Genomic DNA, 14,432 nt, shown 5'->3' with positions numbered 1-14,432 from the left:
TCCTTTTTGGGATCTGGTAGGGAACTTAGGTGTGGCTGCAAGTATGGCAGTTTTATCCTTGCTCCTGGGTAAAAAAACAGGGGGGTCGTGGTCCGCCAATCAGGTGCAGGGTCCTTCCCCCTTTGATGACCACTTCCTGGGAAGTGTGGCAAAAATCAATCCCAAGGAGCAATAGTCCTCAAAAATCCATCATGGCTGAAACTGATTTTTGGAGGCTACATCTGGCTGAGCCCACCCACTGGTGTGGCTAAATATCTGAAACACACCCTTCTCCTGCCCTTTCCTAATCTAATCAGGGGGGCACCTAATTGTCTGGGTTTGCAGGATGTGAGGGAGGTGCTGGGTTACTCCAAATGTCCTTCCCTGCCTTTGAAAACCAGTTTGGCACGCCTCCCCCCTTAGTGCCTCTCCATCAGCGGAGGGAAGTTCTCCTCGGCAGGCACAATCCTTTGTGTTGTTCAGACCAAGCTACTTCACACCTCACCAAGTCAGCCTGGCCAATGAAGCTGAGCACTACAGGGCTGAAGTTGGCAACTTTTTAGGTAAAGTTTAAAACTCTTTACCTGAAAAAGTTCTATTAAATCTTACAATTGTAAGCTGTGGGATGTATTATAATAATTAATTTGATACCAAACTTGATGTATCTGACACTTAAGGGGACTTTATAAATCAAAATAAAGTCTCCCCATTCTAGCCTATGGAGGCCATTCACTACAATGAGGGAAAACAAATTTGGCTGTTTTACCTCACCAGGGCTTATAAAACTATTGTTTTAAGGTCCCTGCTTATAGTTACATGGTACCTAGCCCTAGGGGCACATAGGGAACACCTTAGGGGTGACTTATATATAAAAAAAGGTAGTTTAAGGCTTTGGAAGTACTTTTAATTCCAAAGTCAAATTTGCATGTAACTGTAATTTAAAAGCAGCCAGCAAGGCAGGCCTGCCTTTAAAATAACACTGGGCACCTCAGCAGTGCACCTATGGGTGCACCACCTATGCTGGGGTCCCTAAACCTACATGCCATACCATATACTAGGGACTTATAGGTAGGTTGACTTAGTCAATTATAATTAACCTAATTTGTATATTTATTGTATACAGAGCACATGCCCTGGAACTAGTTAGCAGTCCCCAGGCCACCATAAAAGTCAGGAAAACACCAGCAAAAAGTGAAACATGGGGGCAAAACGTTATAGGGCCTCTGCAATCAGCCCTGTTTTCTCACAGTGGCAAATGAATATCTGCCAAACTCTTCACTTAAAACTGTGGTTTTTGTGAAGTATTGACATGGATAATCTAAGTAAGGCAAATAGAAAATTTCTAGACCTTTACTTGTCTGAATTATTTCAAGGTTAAAGCCCTATAGGAAAGAAGTACAATAATTTTATGATGTTATTAGTAATGTCATCAATGATGTAACTTGAGATGCCATTAATTATATCGTCAATGCTGTCATTCAACATGTCATGGGTGATGAAATATGCCTTTTTCTGGCATGGTTACTCCCACTTTTGCCTGATGTCAGTGTGCTTAGACTGTTTTAACTGGGATCCTGCCAATCAATACCCCTGTGATTGTGCTCTCTCCTCCAAATTTGGTTGTTTTCTACTTCATACATCCCACAAGTGGCATACTAGTGTACCCCTGTAAGTCCCTGGTAGATGGTACTTATGTACAGGGACTTGTTACACCAGGGGTCTCCCTTGGGCTGCATCATGTATTATGCTACCCAGGGGAGCCCATGCAAACTGTGTCTGCAGGCCTGCCATTTGCAGCGAGTGTGAAATGGTGCATGCACCCTTTCACTCCTGGCCACTACACCAGGCCACATTAAGTCACCGCTATGGTTGGCCCTTTCAGCTCAAAGGGCAGGGTGAAGGTCCCTATGTTTGTGGGCACCCCTGCATGCCCTACAAACTCCACTTCCAATTCCTTGGACTGCGGGAAAGTCATTTTGTCTATGTACTGGCCACTGGTCACTACCTGTGATCTGCAAATATAAAGGTAACTCTGAACCTGGGCATGTTTGGTATCAAACATGTCGGAATCATAACCCAATACCGACTCCAGTATTAGTGGCATGATTCCATGCACCCGGGGTGTTCCTTAGAGGATCCCCCCATATGCTCCTACCAGTCTTTCATGGTTTGCGGACAGCCCCCAGACACGATTCTGCCCTCCTGCTGCTTGACAAGCTCGAGCAAGGGACAGCAGACCAAAGGATTTCCTGTAGAAGTGGGGTGCAGACTCCTCTCCTTTGGAAATATGTGTTGCTGGGCTTTGGAGGGGTGGCCTCCCTGCGCCACTGGACTGCTCTGAAAGTCACATTTGGTGTCCTTCTTGCATAATCCGGTTTGCTCCCCGCTCTGGCGCGAAACACACAAAGGAAAGGGGAGTGTGAACACTCCCCTGTCCATTTCCACCCCTATGGTGGCGCCCAGAGCTTCTACAGGTGGCCACTTGGTTTTGACATCTTGGAACCAAGATGTGCAGAGGCCTCTGGGAGCATCTGACTGGGTAAGTCAGGTAGCTGATGTCAGAGACCCCTCCTGATAGGTGGTCACCTCAGAGAGTGACCAAAATCCCTTTTAGGCTATTTAGGGATGTCCTTGAGGGTGTTTCACCAGATTTGTCATGCAAGACTATACCTTGAACTCTCTGCAAAGCCACCTTCTGCTCCTGGCCTCTGGAACCGCTGCTGAGCTACACAAGAACCGGACAAGACTGCACTGCCTTAGAAGACTTCTCCTTGCAACATTGTTTCCATGGTTCCCGTCAGCATGCTGCAACATCTCCAAGGCTGTGCATCCTCTGGGGTCAGCAAGACTTTGACTGCACCAAGCAGCAAGAAGAAATCTCCCTTGGAGTGAAGGAGTCACTCCCCTGCATCTGCAGGCACCTAAGGCAACGACGTCCAGCTGGTGGGATCATCTGTCTGTCAGATCTGTGAAGAATCTCCAACACAGGTGGTGGTTCTGAGGCATCCCCTGGGTCCTCTCTGCCGTCTGTCCAACGTGGGAGGCGGTGAGCCATTGTCTATTGCACCAACCAAGGCTTGTTGACTACTGCTCTGAGGGATCTTGAGGCTCCAAGTAGCCTTGGCCCCCAGCATTCTACCACTGCAATGACAATCTCCTCTGTGCAGCTCCAGTGATGTGGAACTCCTCTTCATGTGTGCTGACTGGGCCTCACTGCCACCTACTGTGCCCGCTACCAGTGGGTTGCTTGTGAGATGCTCCCACTGCTTCTTCTAGCTCTCCTACATCCTGAGGGTCAGCTTGGACTGACCTCCAAGGGATGAGTCCCCAGGACATTGCTGGTCCTTCACAGCTCTGCAAAAACTCCAACAGGTCCTTTTACATTTGCCTGTGCTTGTTGGTGGTCCTCCTGACCACTGACCCATCTGCAATCTTGCGACCGTCAAGGGACAACTCGTAGGTGACTTCAGGGACTCCTATGCAGCTCCTGGATTCCACAGCTGGGCTTCATCCATCAACGTTGACCTGGATCTTCGGCTACAGAAGGGTGGGCATTGACTCTTGCCCCACCTAGACACTCGTGCGTGGACTGGACTCTGTCCCCTTCTTTTGCAGGTCCACCTCACCCAGAATCCACCTTTGGGTTTCACCAGCCTTGCCTTGTTTCTGCATTTCTCCAACCACGATGTCCCAATGTTATCCTATGGGAAGACCAGGTAATTTACCTCTCTACACTCGGCTGCTGGGGATCTTCTCGGTACTTACCTTTTGAGGGTCCACTCTTCCCCAGCCCTTGTCTAACTACTCCTTACCCTCTGGTGGGGGACACCCTTTTGCATTCCATTTTTGTAGTATATGGTTTGGCACCCATATAGGGCCCTTACTAAATATGCTTTCCCTAAGTACTTACCAGTGTATATTTTGTGTGTTCATACCTCCAGAGGAAGGTATACCAGTGGTAGTCTAGTTTGGTGTGCCTATAATAAAGTACCTTTATTTTTGCAACACTGTGTGGTTCCTTTCGTGTGTGATCAGTTACTGAGTGAGTACTGTGGAATTGCAAGTGCTTCACATGTCTTCTAGGTAAATCTTGGGTGCTCACCACAGCTGCCCTAGAGAGCCCTGGCTGTCTACACAATGCTATCTAATCAGGGTTGCCTGGACCCAGTGTAAGGTGTAATCACTATAGGTGTTCACCACACTCTGAGCCTGCTTCCTACATAATATTTGAGGCCATAAGCAGAATATGGTGGGGCTCAAGTTAAAGTTAGCTCAGTAAACTATAACTGGTGAATATCAGTGTGTTTTTTTGTTGCAAGACCACAGAGTTTGTATTATTATGAGGCCTAACTATAACATAATTTTAACTTTTGCTTTTTTCTGTGAATATCTGTGTTGTTTCAACGTAAAGTAAGACTATAATGAATACCTAACGAAAATACACTCTAACTTTTGTTTTTTTGCAGTTTATTTGATCATATTCACTTAACTCCATCACTGAGCATAGCTTTTTTTGCCACACATAGAAGGAAATTGGACACAGGGCCAACTCTCAGAGAGCAAACTACCTCCAGCTGTGGAATGTCTTTGCCGTGCATGACAGGGGGTTGGCCACATAACCTGGGCTATGGTCAGGCCCTATGGCCAAGGCCCTGAAATGTGACCATTCTCTCATTCTTGTGCAAACCCCCACAGACACCGCCTCAGCTTTTCTCATTTAAAAAAAATGTTTGCAGTACTCTAGTGGGACCACAAGAAGTGCTGAGCTGGGTTTAGTGGGAGTCATGCAGGACTTACAATTAAGCTTTGCTGGGTCATGAGGGAGCAAATAGTGTTTTTAATTTGGTCCAGGGCATGGCGACAGAGCCCCTGATTCCTTAAAATGATGGCTGCAATGTTTCTGTTGACGTTGTGGCATTTCAGTTCGATTGCTTGCTACAGTGGAGACAATGGAGGTAATTTCGACCTTGGAGGTCTTTTGACAAGACACCCCCGCATGCATACACGCACTCACACACCCCCACTACATACTCACACGCACACCCCCATGCACGCACACAACACCCTCCCACCACCCTCCCCCAACGGACGATCAACTTACCTAGTCCGTTGATCCTCCGGGAGGGGACAGGATCCATGGGGGTTGCTCCGCCGCCAGCACCCCGTCAACAGAACACCGTAACTTCCCCGCCGACCTCCAGTATGGCTGCCAGCAGTCATAATTCACCGAGCGGAAAACCCCCAGCGGTTTTCAGCACGGCGGTCCCTCGGCAGTCTTGTGAAAAGACCACCAAGGTTGAAATGACCCCCATATTTGTTCTATGATCTTAGTATGGACATTGGGTGTGTTCTATGTTGCCTATCTAGTTTTATGATGTCACATATATGTGCTGGTGTACCTTTCATGGACATGACATGCTGATATATGTTTTTATGACTTGCCATATGTTATCTAATGTTCCTTGTATGGACATTTATGATGTGTTTATGACAAGTGCATTCCTGACTACTGCTTATGTTGCAGAATCCTGAGTACTTACGCGTTCTAATGTGACTACTGCTTATTCTTGCAGAGTATTAGTAACCAGTGTAATGTTCTGACAACTGTAAGGTAGCAGGGTATTTCTGACATGTAATGTTTGGTCTAATTATGTTTTGTGCAATACAGTTTATCTTTACATAGCTCAGTGTTGTGTTTACTTAGTGGTGTGCATATTGCATCATGTGTGTTGTGTGTGTTGTGCAAACGCTTTATACATTGCCTCCGGGTAATAACCCTCACACCATCGGAAAGAACTCCTAGGGTGTCTGGGCCAATTTCTTTTTTTTTGTTGCTTTTTTTCTAAAACAAACTCTTCCTTGGGAAGTTGATTCTAAACACAAACAAAACAAGCATTTGCAATGCAACAGGTCTCGCATTTCTCCAAGTTAGAGATATTAGCAGTTGTAAACTCCCAACCGGACTTTTCTTGCCACATTAAATGGAAAAAAAGAGTGCGATCACGCTACTACAGTTCACTCGTAGTGAAACATATCGGCAAAAGTGCAATTATTTACGCAACTGGCAAAAGTGCAATTAACTATGTAACAGGGTCGATGTCATGCAAAGCGCTCGACTTCTGCCAAGCGAGATTGCGTTGTGAAAAAAGATAAAAAGTAGTCCACAAACCAGACGGAAAACAGCAAGCCTCGTATGTTTTCAGTACTTGGTCGCTGCGCTCGAGGAGGGCTAACCACCGGAAAAGGCATGACGTCTGCATGCCTTCCACTAATGAAAGCAAGCACGGACCAATGGAAGACACTGACGTGACATGGACGAGGCTCCGACCCCTTTTCTAACTATTAAAGCGTCTTGCAAGAGATACGCATGCGCAAGCGCATGCTAGCGCAGGCTCAACCCTAAAAAAGAGTTTGGTGACGTATAGAGATGACTGCAGGACTAGTGGTCATCTCTAAATTTGACAGCTAGTAGTCCATGCGGATCGCAAAAGTAATATCCTATGCTACTCTCGCTAACGGACGTCAGTCAAGCAATGACTCAACCAATGAATCGGTCCCCGTGTTTCTTATGGTTTTTTAAATCTATGTTAAGTTCTTATAATCAAACCTAACTGTACCTTTACTTTAATCTTTGTTTTTTTCAGTGAAAATGTAAGTATAAAATGGTATCTCAGGTGGATGAGCGATAAATAAGCTTCCCGAGAAAGGGCGGTTCAACCCGTAAATCTCCCCCACCCGCTATAAAATCACCACTTCACCGATTATAATCATAGCAGTCGGCATTAATCATTTGGTTTCATGAAACAATCCACAGTAATTATGCAGCACGTTGACAGATCAGCTTTTCAGCGTGCCCAATTGAATATTCTGAGACCTCCAGTGAAGCGACATACACTGGTGCCCAGAAAATAATTATCGCTAAGTGCCCTGAGCTGAATAAAGGTCATAAAAAAACCATCACAACATTGTGGCAAGGTATCCAATGTCCTAACAGAAGGGAAATATTGTTACTTGTGACGGTATCTCCTTTTTTAAAATAAAGCTCAAAATGAAAAGTTAACTCTATTTTAGTCGGGTAATCACATAAGCAATTTTTATTTAAAAATATATTTTTGTTCTTTAAGCCTTTCATCTGTTAGATTGCTGCATTTACTGCATGTTGACAAAATGTTTCTAAATGCAAAGTGTCCTGTGATCCACTTGACCTTCGTGGGCGAGGTGCGCTGCACAAACACTTTAATAGGATCAAATGCAGTCACGGCTGGGTAACGTCAGTGGAGCAACGCCAGCTCCATATTGCATCCAGCCACTGGCATCTCTCTCTCTCTCAGTAAAATAAGTAGGTGTAGCAACGACGCCTAGGCCAAGGAGTGCGCACGCGCACAGCAGCTATGAATAAACATCTTCATCTTTATTCCAATAGGCTGAGGGCGCGCTTTGTGAAGAGACTGATTGGTCAACAGCCTCAGCTGTACATAGCAGAATTATACGCCGGTATTAAATAATTAAATTATCTATATTTACTTGGAATTTTCCGGGTTGCTTCGTGAGCCGCAGACAGCACAAATCGGAAATGCTAACCTTTGACGAGTTAAGTGTATTTGCTGCTTACAGTGTGCGCTTGCCCTATTGTTGCAAATTCTTTGTTTCAAAATAGCTTTCGATATTACTGCCTTTACTAAGTTTGACAGAAGCTTTAGCTCAAGAAATTAGAGGCGGACAGCTTCATCAATCAGTCCTACAAGTTCATCAAGAGGCCACTCAGTAAGCTGTGTAAACGAAAGGTATTGCCCATTACAGCAAGACCCTCTCCCCAAGTTATACTCCTGAGATGCAGTCTATGGCTTATATCAGAGGATACAGCTTTTAACAACTGATGTACCTGAGGCAGAAGGACTATAAAGCTATTCGAACATTCATGCCTATGAGAGTAAAATGTTATAAATTAAACAGAAAGACACAATAGGACACACATTGAAATGTTGGAACAAATGGAATATAGCAGTCATTATTGGCACTCTGGTCTATTGCCACTCTATTGTTTTCAATGGAGCTTCCAACATTTTAAATGCATCAAAATATACAAATTATTGCACTGCCCCATGATCGAAGTGATGAGCATTGGATAGGTTCATTAAACTGTGACTATTCTCTAATTGATTGAGCCATTTTTGGTCCATTCCCATATGTCAGGTGTATTTATGGGTGGATGATATTATAATGCTGGTACTCTGTAACACATGTGAATACATGTACACGCTATTACACTGCTTGATATACATGGCTTATGAAAATCAAATTCATCCACTGTGGTCTGCCATTAAGACAGGTGAATACTATCTCCATGTTCAGGCCATGTTATGGCTAATGGTTGATTGCATCTGATTGATTATAGTGGGGTAACATGAACACTTGGTTTGCAAGACTTCCTACTGACTCTTGTGGAGTGGAGTAGAGAAGTGTGGCTCAATGGTTAGAGCGGCAGACCCTGAAGCAGAGATCTGGCTCAAGACCAGGGTTCAAGTCCTGCTTCGGCAGGTCTTGGGCTCAATTCCCCTTGACCAGATAATTCTCACCTCAGTGCCTAATCTAATTCATGGGTCCCACTCTGCAACTCTGGGCAATAGCTTGCTTAATCTCCACAACGGCCCCAACAGCGCTTGGATGCCTGGCTTCACCCTGGGGGTGCTCAGGAGTGGGCGCCTCACAGGGAAAAGCCAGGAGGGGTTCCATAGTGGTATGAGTACAGTGCCTTGAGACCCTAACGGGTGAGTAGTGTGCTATACAAGTGCTAATTTTCATTTACTCTTCCTGGTAGATCTATGAAGCCTACTGTGACTGAAACCTCTCGTTTTCTACAGTGTGGAGAGCTCTGCACAATTACAGCCTGCTGCCATGCCCTGGTGGAGATTGCTTGTACTTTCAATTTTGATACTAAGGGCCTGATTTAGATATTGGTGGATGGGTTAGTCCATCACAATGGTGATAGATATCCCATCCGATGAAATCGAAATCCCATTAAATCCCATGGGATTTAGGTTTTGGCGGACGGGATACCTGTGACCGTTGTGATGGAGTAACCCAGTCACAAATATTTAAATCATCAAGGTGAACTTTCAACTGGGTCAAACCTGGTTTATATATCCAAGCTGTGCTCAGTTGTGGTCAGCCTCAAATCACTCTTAGGCACCAGTCTACTGCGACCAGTTCATCATGGTTGGTGCCTAATACTTTTTGACTCTAGTTTTTAAAACTGTAATACTTTATATCTCTAAATCCCTCCATTGAAACTTTAATTTATTAACATTTACTCCATTGTTCTAAATTGGTTTAGGATTTTTATGCATTGTGTTTTAACATTATTACTGTTTTGATATTACATAAATACTTTTCACATTGCCTCTTTGAAATTCTCTATACAGTTCACTTCTTTCTGTGTCAGACATCAGCTCACAACACATTTGTTATCTCATTTATGTGGTTAAGGTCAGAGAGTGTGAATTAGTTTTGTCTTGAAAACAAAACAATAAAAAGGGTTTTATCTTTGTGCTACAAGGTGTATGTTGACAAACACAGCAAATTGTATGCAAAGTAAACAGGAAAAAATAACACTGGCAATGAATGAAAATTCAGTTTTAATGTCTAATATTTGTTCCTGGACCTTATTTTAGATGATGTTTAGTGATTTCGCCTTTGTAAACATACAAAGAAGTGGCTTTTTCCTGACATCAACGCTTCAGTATAATTTAAAATGTCAACGTGTCGTGTTGGCTCTCATTGTACCAATGAGGATGCTGGATTCGGGCGGCAGCACCACCAGATTATGGGAAACTGAGTCAAATTTCACACCATTTGAAAACTGTCAACCTAACCCTTCCTGCCAGCTAGCAGTACCTCACCAGCACCTGAAAGTGTTGGTGATTTGTGGCAGTCATGCACATGACATTCTGATTTCTCATGGAAATTGTGGTGGAACAGATCTTACCCTTTTCTCTCAGCTACATTTTTCTCTCACATGCAAAGACAAACAGAGGCAGGAACTGGTTCAAGTGATTTTTATTGCATCAACTGCATTCTAGATAAATAGGCATGTCCTGCAACAATAAGGATAATAAAAAATATTAATAGCAGAGTCGTGACAAAGAAAGTAAAACATAAGAAAAGTCCCACTATAGTGTCACAATGCTAAGTGTCAGAATTCCACCTACACCACTAAGGTTCTATAGTTGAGCACAGCAGTGTTAGTCCTAATCCACCCTTCAGGACTCCTGGCAAGACACCATCCGCCATACCTGAATATGGTAGTAGTGAAGAGAGCAGTTGGTCTACCAAAAGTCTTCTCCCATGTAGGCTGAAAAGACGTCAAGTCTCAGCAGATAGCTGCAATGAAGGAAGAGCATGCAGTGGCAACTTCTGGCTGGAATTTCCCTCTAACCTATAGGGGGCAGAGAGGTGTTTTATGATAAAACATCTGATGTTCTGACCTAACTTAAGAACACGTATGTTTCCATGAAGTGACAGGGAATGCGATGTACCACTTTGTACCAATAACATTATCGTGTACAGCCTAGAGCGAGGCACAGAGCGAATATGTTGTGCTAAGAAATTAAAACAAATTCTAGGCTAAAAGTGTAATAGATAAAAGAATAAAAAAATCACTGCAGAATGAAGCTTCTGCTAAAATTAATAAAATGAATTGCTTCTTGGCTAAAGGGTGCAAGCTGCAGGCCTATGGCTAAAATAACATGTGCATAGAAAGCTGCTAAAATAATGAGTGAGATTACCTTGAGCAGCACAGTCATGAGACTGTTGAAGTCATGACAACAACCCTGTCAATTTCTTTACATTTATTGATCACATGACTTCAGCAAGGTCTTGAAGGGAAGGAAGTACCAGAGTGCTTCAAAAAGAAATGAGTACCTGTTGGCTACGTGAAGTTCCCTCTGTCCATATATAGGTGAAATGATGCTCTGCGCATCTGAGAGCAAGGCCAGGGTAACTTTGCGGGCGGCCAAAGCATTTGAACAGGATTCTTACTAGAAAGTAGTAATTTTCAAACAGTGCCCCTAGTAGTCAACATGAACAATATTGGGACACAATTTCATAATATTGCCATTCTTATTTGAACAATGGTTGTTAGAAATTGGGTTTCTGGCTGGCACAGGCATGCACCATGTCCAAGAAGGGACCACAATACTAGCCAGGGTAAGCCACAAACACACTCAAAATTAACCTGTGCTCACCCTCTGGCAGCTTGGCACAGAGCAGTGAGACTTAACTAAAGAGCCTCTGTGTAAAGTATCTGTGCAGAACTTCAAACAATAAAACAGTGAAAACACCAAACAAAAAGATACCACACCTGTTTAGAAAAATAGAACTTGATATAATAAATAAAACAAGAACATGAGATATGAATTTTTAAAGAATAAACTGTTAAAAAGCGCTAAGAAGCATAACGTGCCAACCGAGGTTATCTGGCTAAGCCGGACCAGAGCAAAGTCAAAAGTTGAGGCCGATTGGGATGGAGTGCCAGCTGGCTAAAGGGACCCAGTGAGACCTGCTGAACAAAAGTACCATAATCATGGTTGCGTCAATGTTGAAAATGTGAGGAGCAGTCTGAAGTATTGCGTTGGTGTTGGTCCCTGCAGTGGCAGTGATGCGTCAATCATTCCTACTGAGTAGCAAAGATGCATTGATTTTCTCCATGCAACAGCGATGATGCATCGGGTCCGAGATGCAGTAGTTCTGAAGGTGATGAGCTGAGGTTGATCCATGCTGGAGAGGAGATACTTCGACTCTAATCCAAGTAAGGACAATGTGCCCGTTCCGGTGATGCGTTGTTTCAGCTGCAACAAACAGCTTATGCCCACTTCCAAGTGTCAAGAACTAGATGGGCTTGACAGTATTAGATGTCTCTTAGACTTTAGAAAACAGGAGAGCAGTCAGCTGGCTGTTGAAATCACTCTGGGATCTGGGTTTATAGTGATGTGGGTCAAGTCCTTCTCACCCAGGCAAGGATGACAGCAGGTCAGCACAGCAAGAAAGCAGTTCTTCCAGAAAAGCATTCCAGCAGAGTGGCAGCCCTTCAGCAGCACAGCCGTCCTTCTTCCTGGCAGGGTACCCACAGGTCCAGAAGTGAATTGAAGGTGAGGATCTTACGTCCAGTTCTTATACCCAACGGTGCCTTTGAAGTTGGAGAGACTTCAATGGAGTCTTTGAAGTGCACAGAGGTCCGCCTTCCTTCCCTGGCTCCAGACTCACTAGAGGGGGTTATACAGCCCTTTGTGTGGGGACAGAACACAGTCTAATCAGGTGTAAATGTGAGGCTGTGGCCAGCTCCTCCCTTCCATCCTGTCCTGATGGCCAATCAGTGACCATCAAGTCTCCTCTAAGCATCCATTGTGCGTGGCTGTCTAGCGGGAATACACAAAGCCCACCCCAGACAAGAGATCAGAGACATGCTGCAGGCACACATGGCTAAGAGCCGGAAAATTCCAGCATCCTAAAAGTAGCATTTTCAAAATTGTAACAATAACTTCACTTCACCATGAAAGACGCTCTATCACTGGAATTCCAGAGGCACTAAACATGACATAGCTACCTCCTCTCAATCAGGAATTACAGCTTATTACATATAATAAGGCATCCCCAGTGTTAACCAATGAAAGGGGTAGGCCTCAAAGTACTGAAAAATGACTTTGGGAGTTTTCCACTACCAGGGCATGTAAAACTTAATAAGATATGGTTCATGATGTCCTACCTTTTAGTTACATAGCACCCTGAACTATGGGCAAACTTAACGCCTAGCATAGGGGTGACTTATAAGTACTAAAAGGGGCGTTTAAGGCATGGCAAGGGGTTTTAAATGCTAAGTCAACATAACAATGTGATACTGCATTCAGACTGCAATGGCAGGCCTGGGACATGTTTTAAAGTTCTACTTAAGTGGGTGGCACAAGCAGTGCTGGAGGCCCACTAGTATTGTTTAATTTGCAGGCCCTGGGCATATGTAGTGCACTTTACTAGGAATTATAAATACATTAAATATGCCAATTAAGTATATACCAGTCAAGCCATGTTTTAGGCAGAGAGCAAAAGCACTTAACACTAGTCAGCAGTGGTAAAGTGCACAGAGTCCTGAAGCCAGCAAAAACAAATTTAGCAAAAAGTAGAGGGTAAAATGCAAAATGTTTGTGAGTGACCCTACCGAGAGGGTAATTTCCAACAATGGTCACACTAGCATTTTATTTGAATGCACAATATTAGATGATGGGTGTTGACTAGTATTTTGTTCAGGGCTGGACGCTTATCCTTAATCCAGATCTGGGTCCTCCAATGTTCGAGGTAAGAGTAGCTGTTTCAAGAAGGCACAATATCACCACACACTGATATATATGGTAGGCAAGTGCCCTTGGGATGCTTCCACCGTCTGAGGAGGAAAAAGCTAAGGTGGTAAAAACCTCCTTTGCTGATGAAGTTTTCACAGGATTGGAGAAACCCAGGCCTCAGGAATCAAGGCGAGGAAGACCAAAAAGCAAAGAGTTATGATCAGAAAGTTGAGGGAGGTTGGAATCAAAACAAGAAGCACAGCTTTAATGTGACACAACATCCAGCCAGACTGATGCTTTTAAACAGTTGAAGAACGGGAAAAGAAATCACATCAAATACCACATAACAGGAAGCATAAGGGATTGGGAAAACAGGAAGAAAACAACAGAGTAATAGCTATGATGGAAAGGGAATTGAAAAGAGAACACAAATGAAATGGACTATTTGCAGAGTGGCAGAAAAAGATAGCTGCAAACCTCAGGCTATTTTGGACTTGTGAGGAGAATGAGCAGCAGCCAGCAACACAGATTCTAATATATCATTTTTTTACTTGTTGTCTTATTTAGAGTTTGCAGGATGGCCTGTTAGCTCATTAGGTCAGTGGAGGGAATTACTCTGCTGCCCATGAAGAAGACTGACCACCATAATTAGAGATCTCTGCCATGCAGGAAGAGATCTCTATGCCTGCAGTATAGCCGCCATTGCGGATGTTCCATTGAAGGCACTGAAAGTGTGTAGGGGTGATATTTTGCTTTTGAGTTCAGGTCTGCCTGGCTTCCCTTTGTAGTCCAGAACAGAAAAGAAGTGTACTAGAACATCTAACCTAAACAGGGCGGATAGTCAGAAAGACTTTGACAGATGACCCATTGTCAATCTGTGCATTGTTCAAAGGGATCCAACAGGTGCAACACACACATTCCCCTGTCTTAAAATGGAGTGGGAAGAATATAAGTTTGGCAGACTGGGTATTCCATCTTATTTGTGTCAGAGTAAATTGTCCACCAAACTCTAAATTATATTACACCAGAAGGAATAGGATATAAAGGCCCAGTTTTACAAAGTTGTTATGCAGTGCAGTGCACCACCCAAAGTTACTGCACTAAGTTGCATGAGAGGAACAGAGC

Source organism: Pleurodeles waltl, chromosome 3_1 (genome assembly GCF_031143425.1).
Source record: "Pleurodeles waltl isolate 20211129_DDA chromosome 3_1, aPleWal1.hap1.20221129, whole genome shotgun sequence".
NCBI lineage: Eukaryota > Metazoa > Chordata > Amphibia > Caudata > Salamandridae > Pleurodeles > Pleurodeles waltl.
This window is presented reverse-complemented; position numbering follows the sequence as displayed.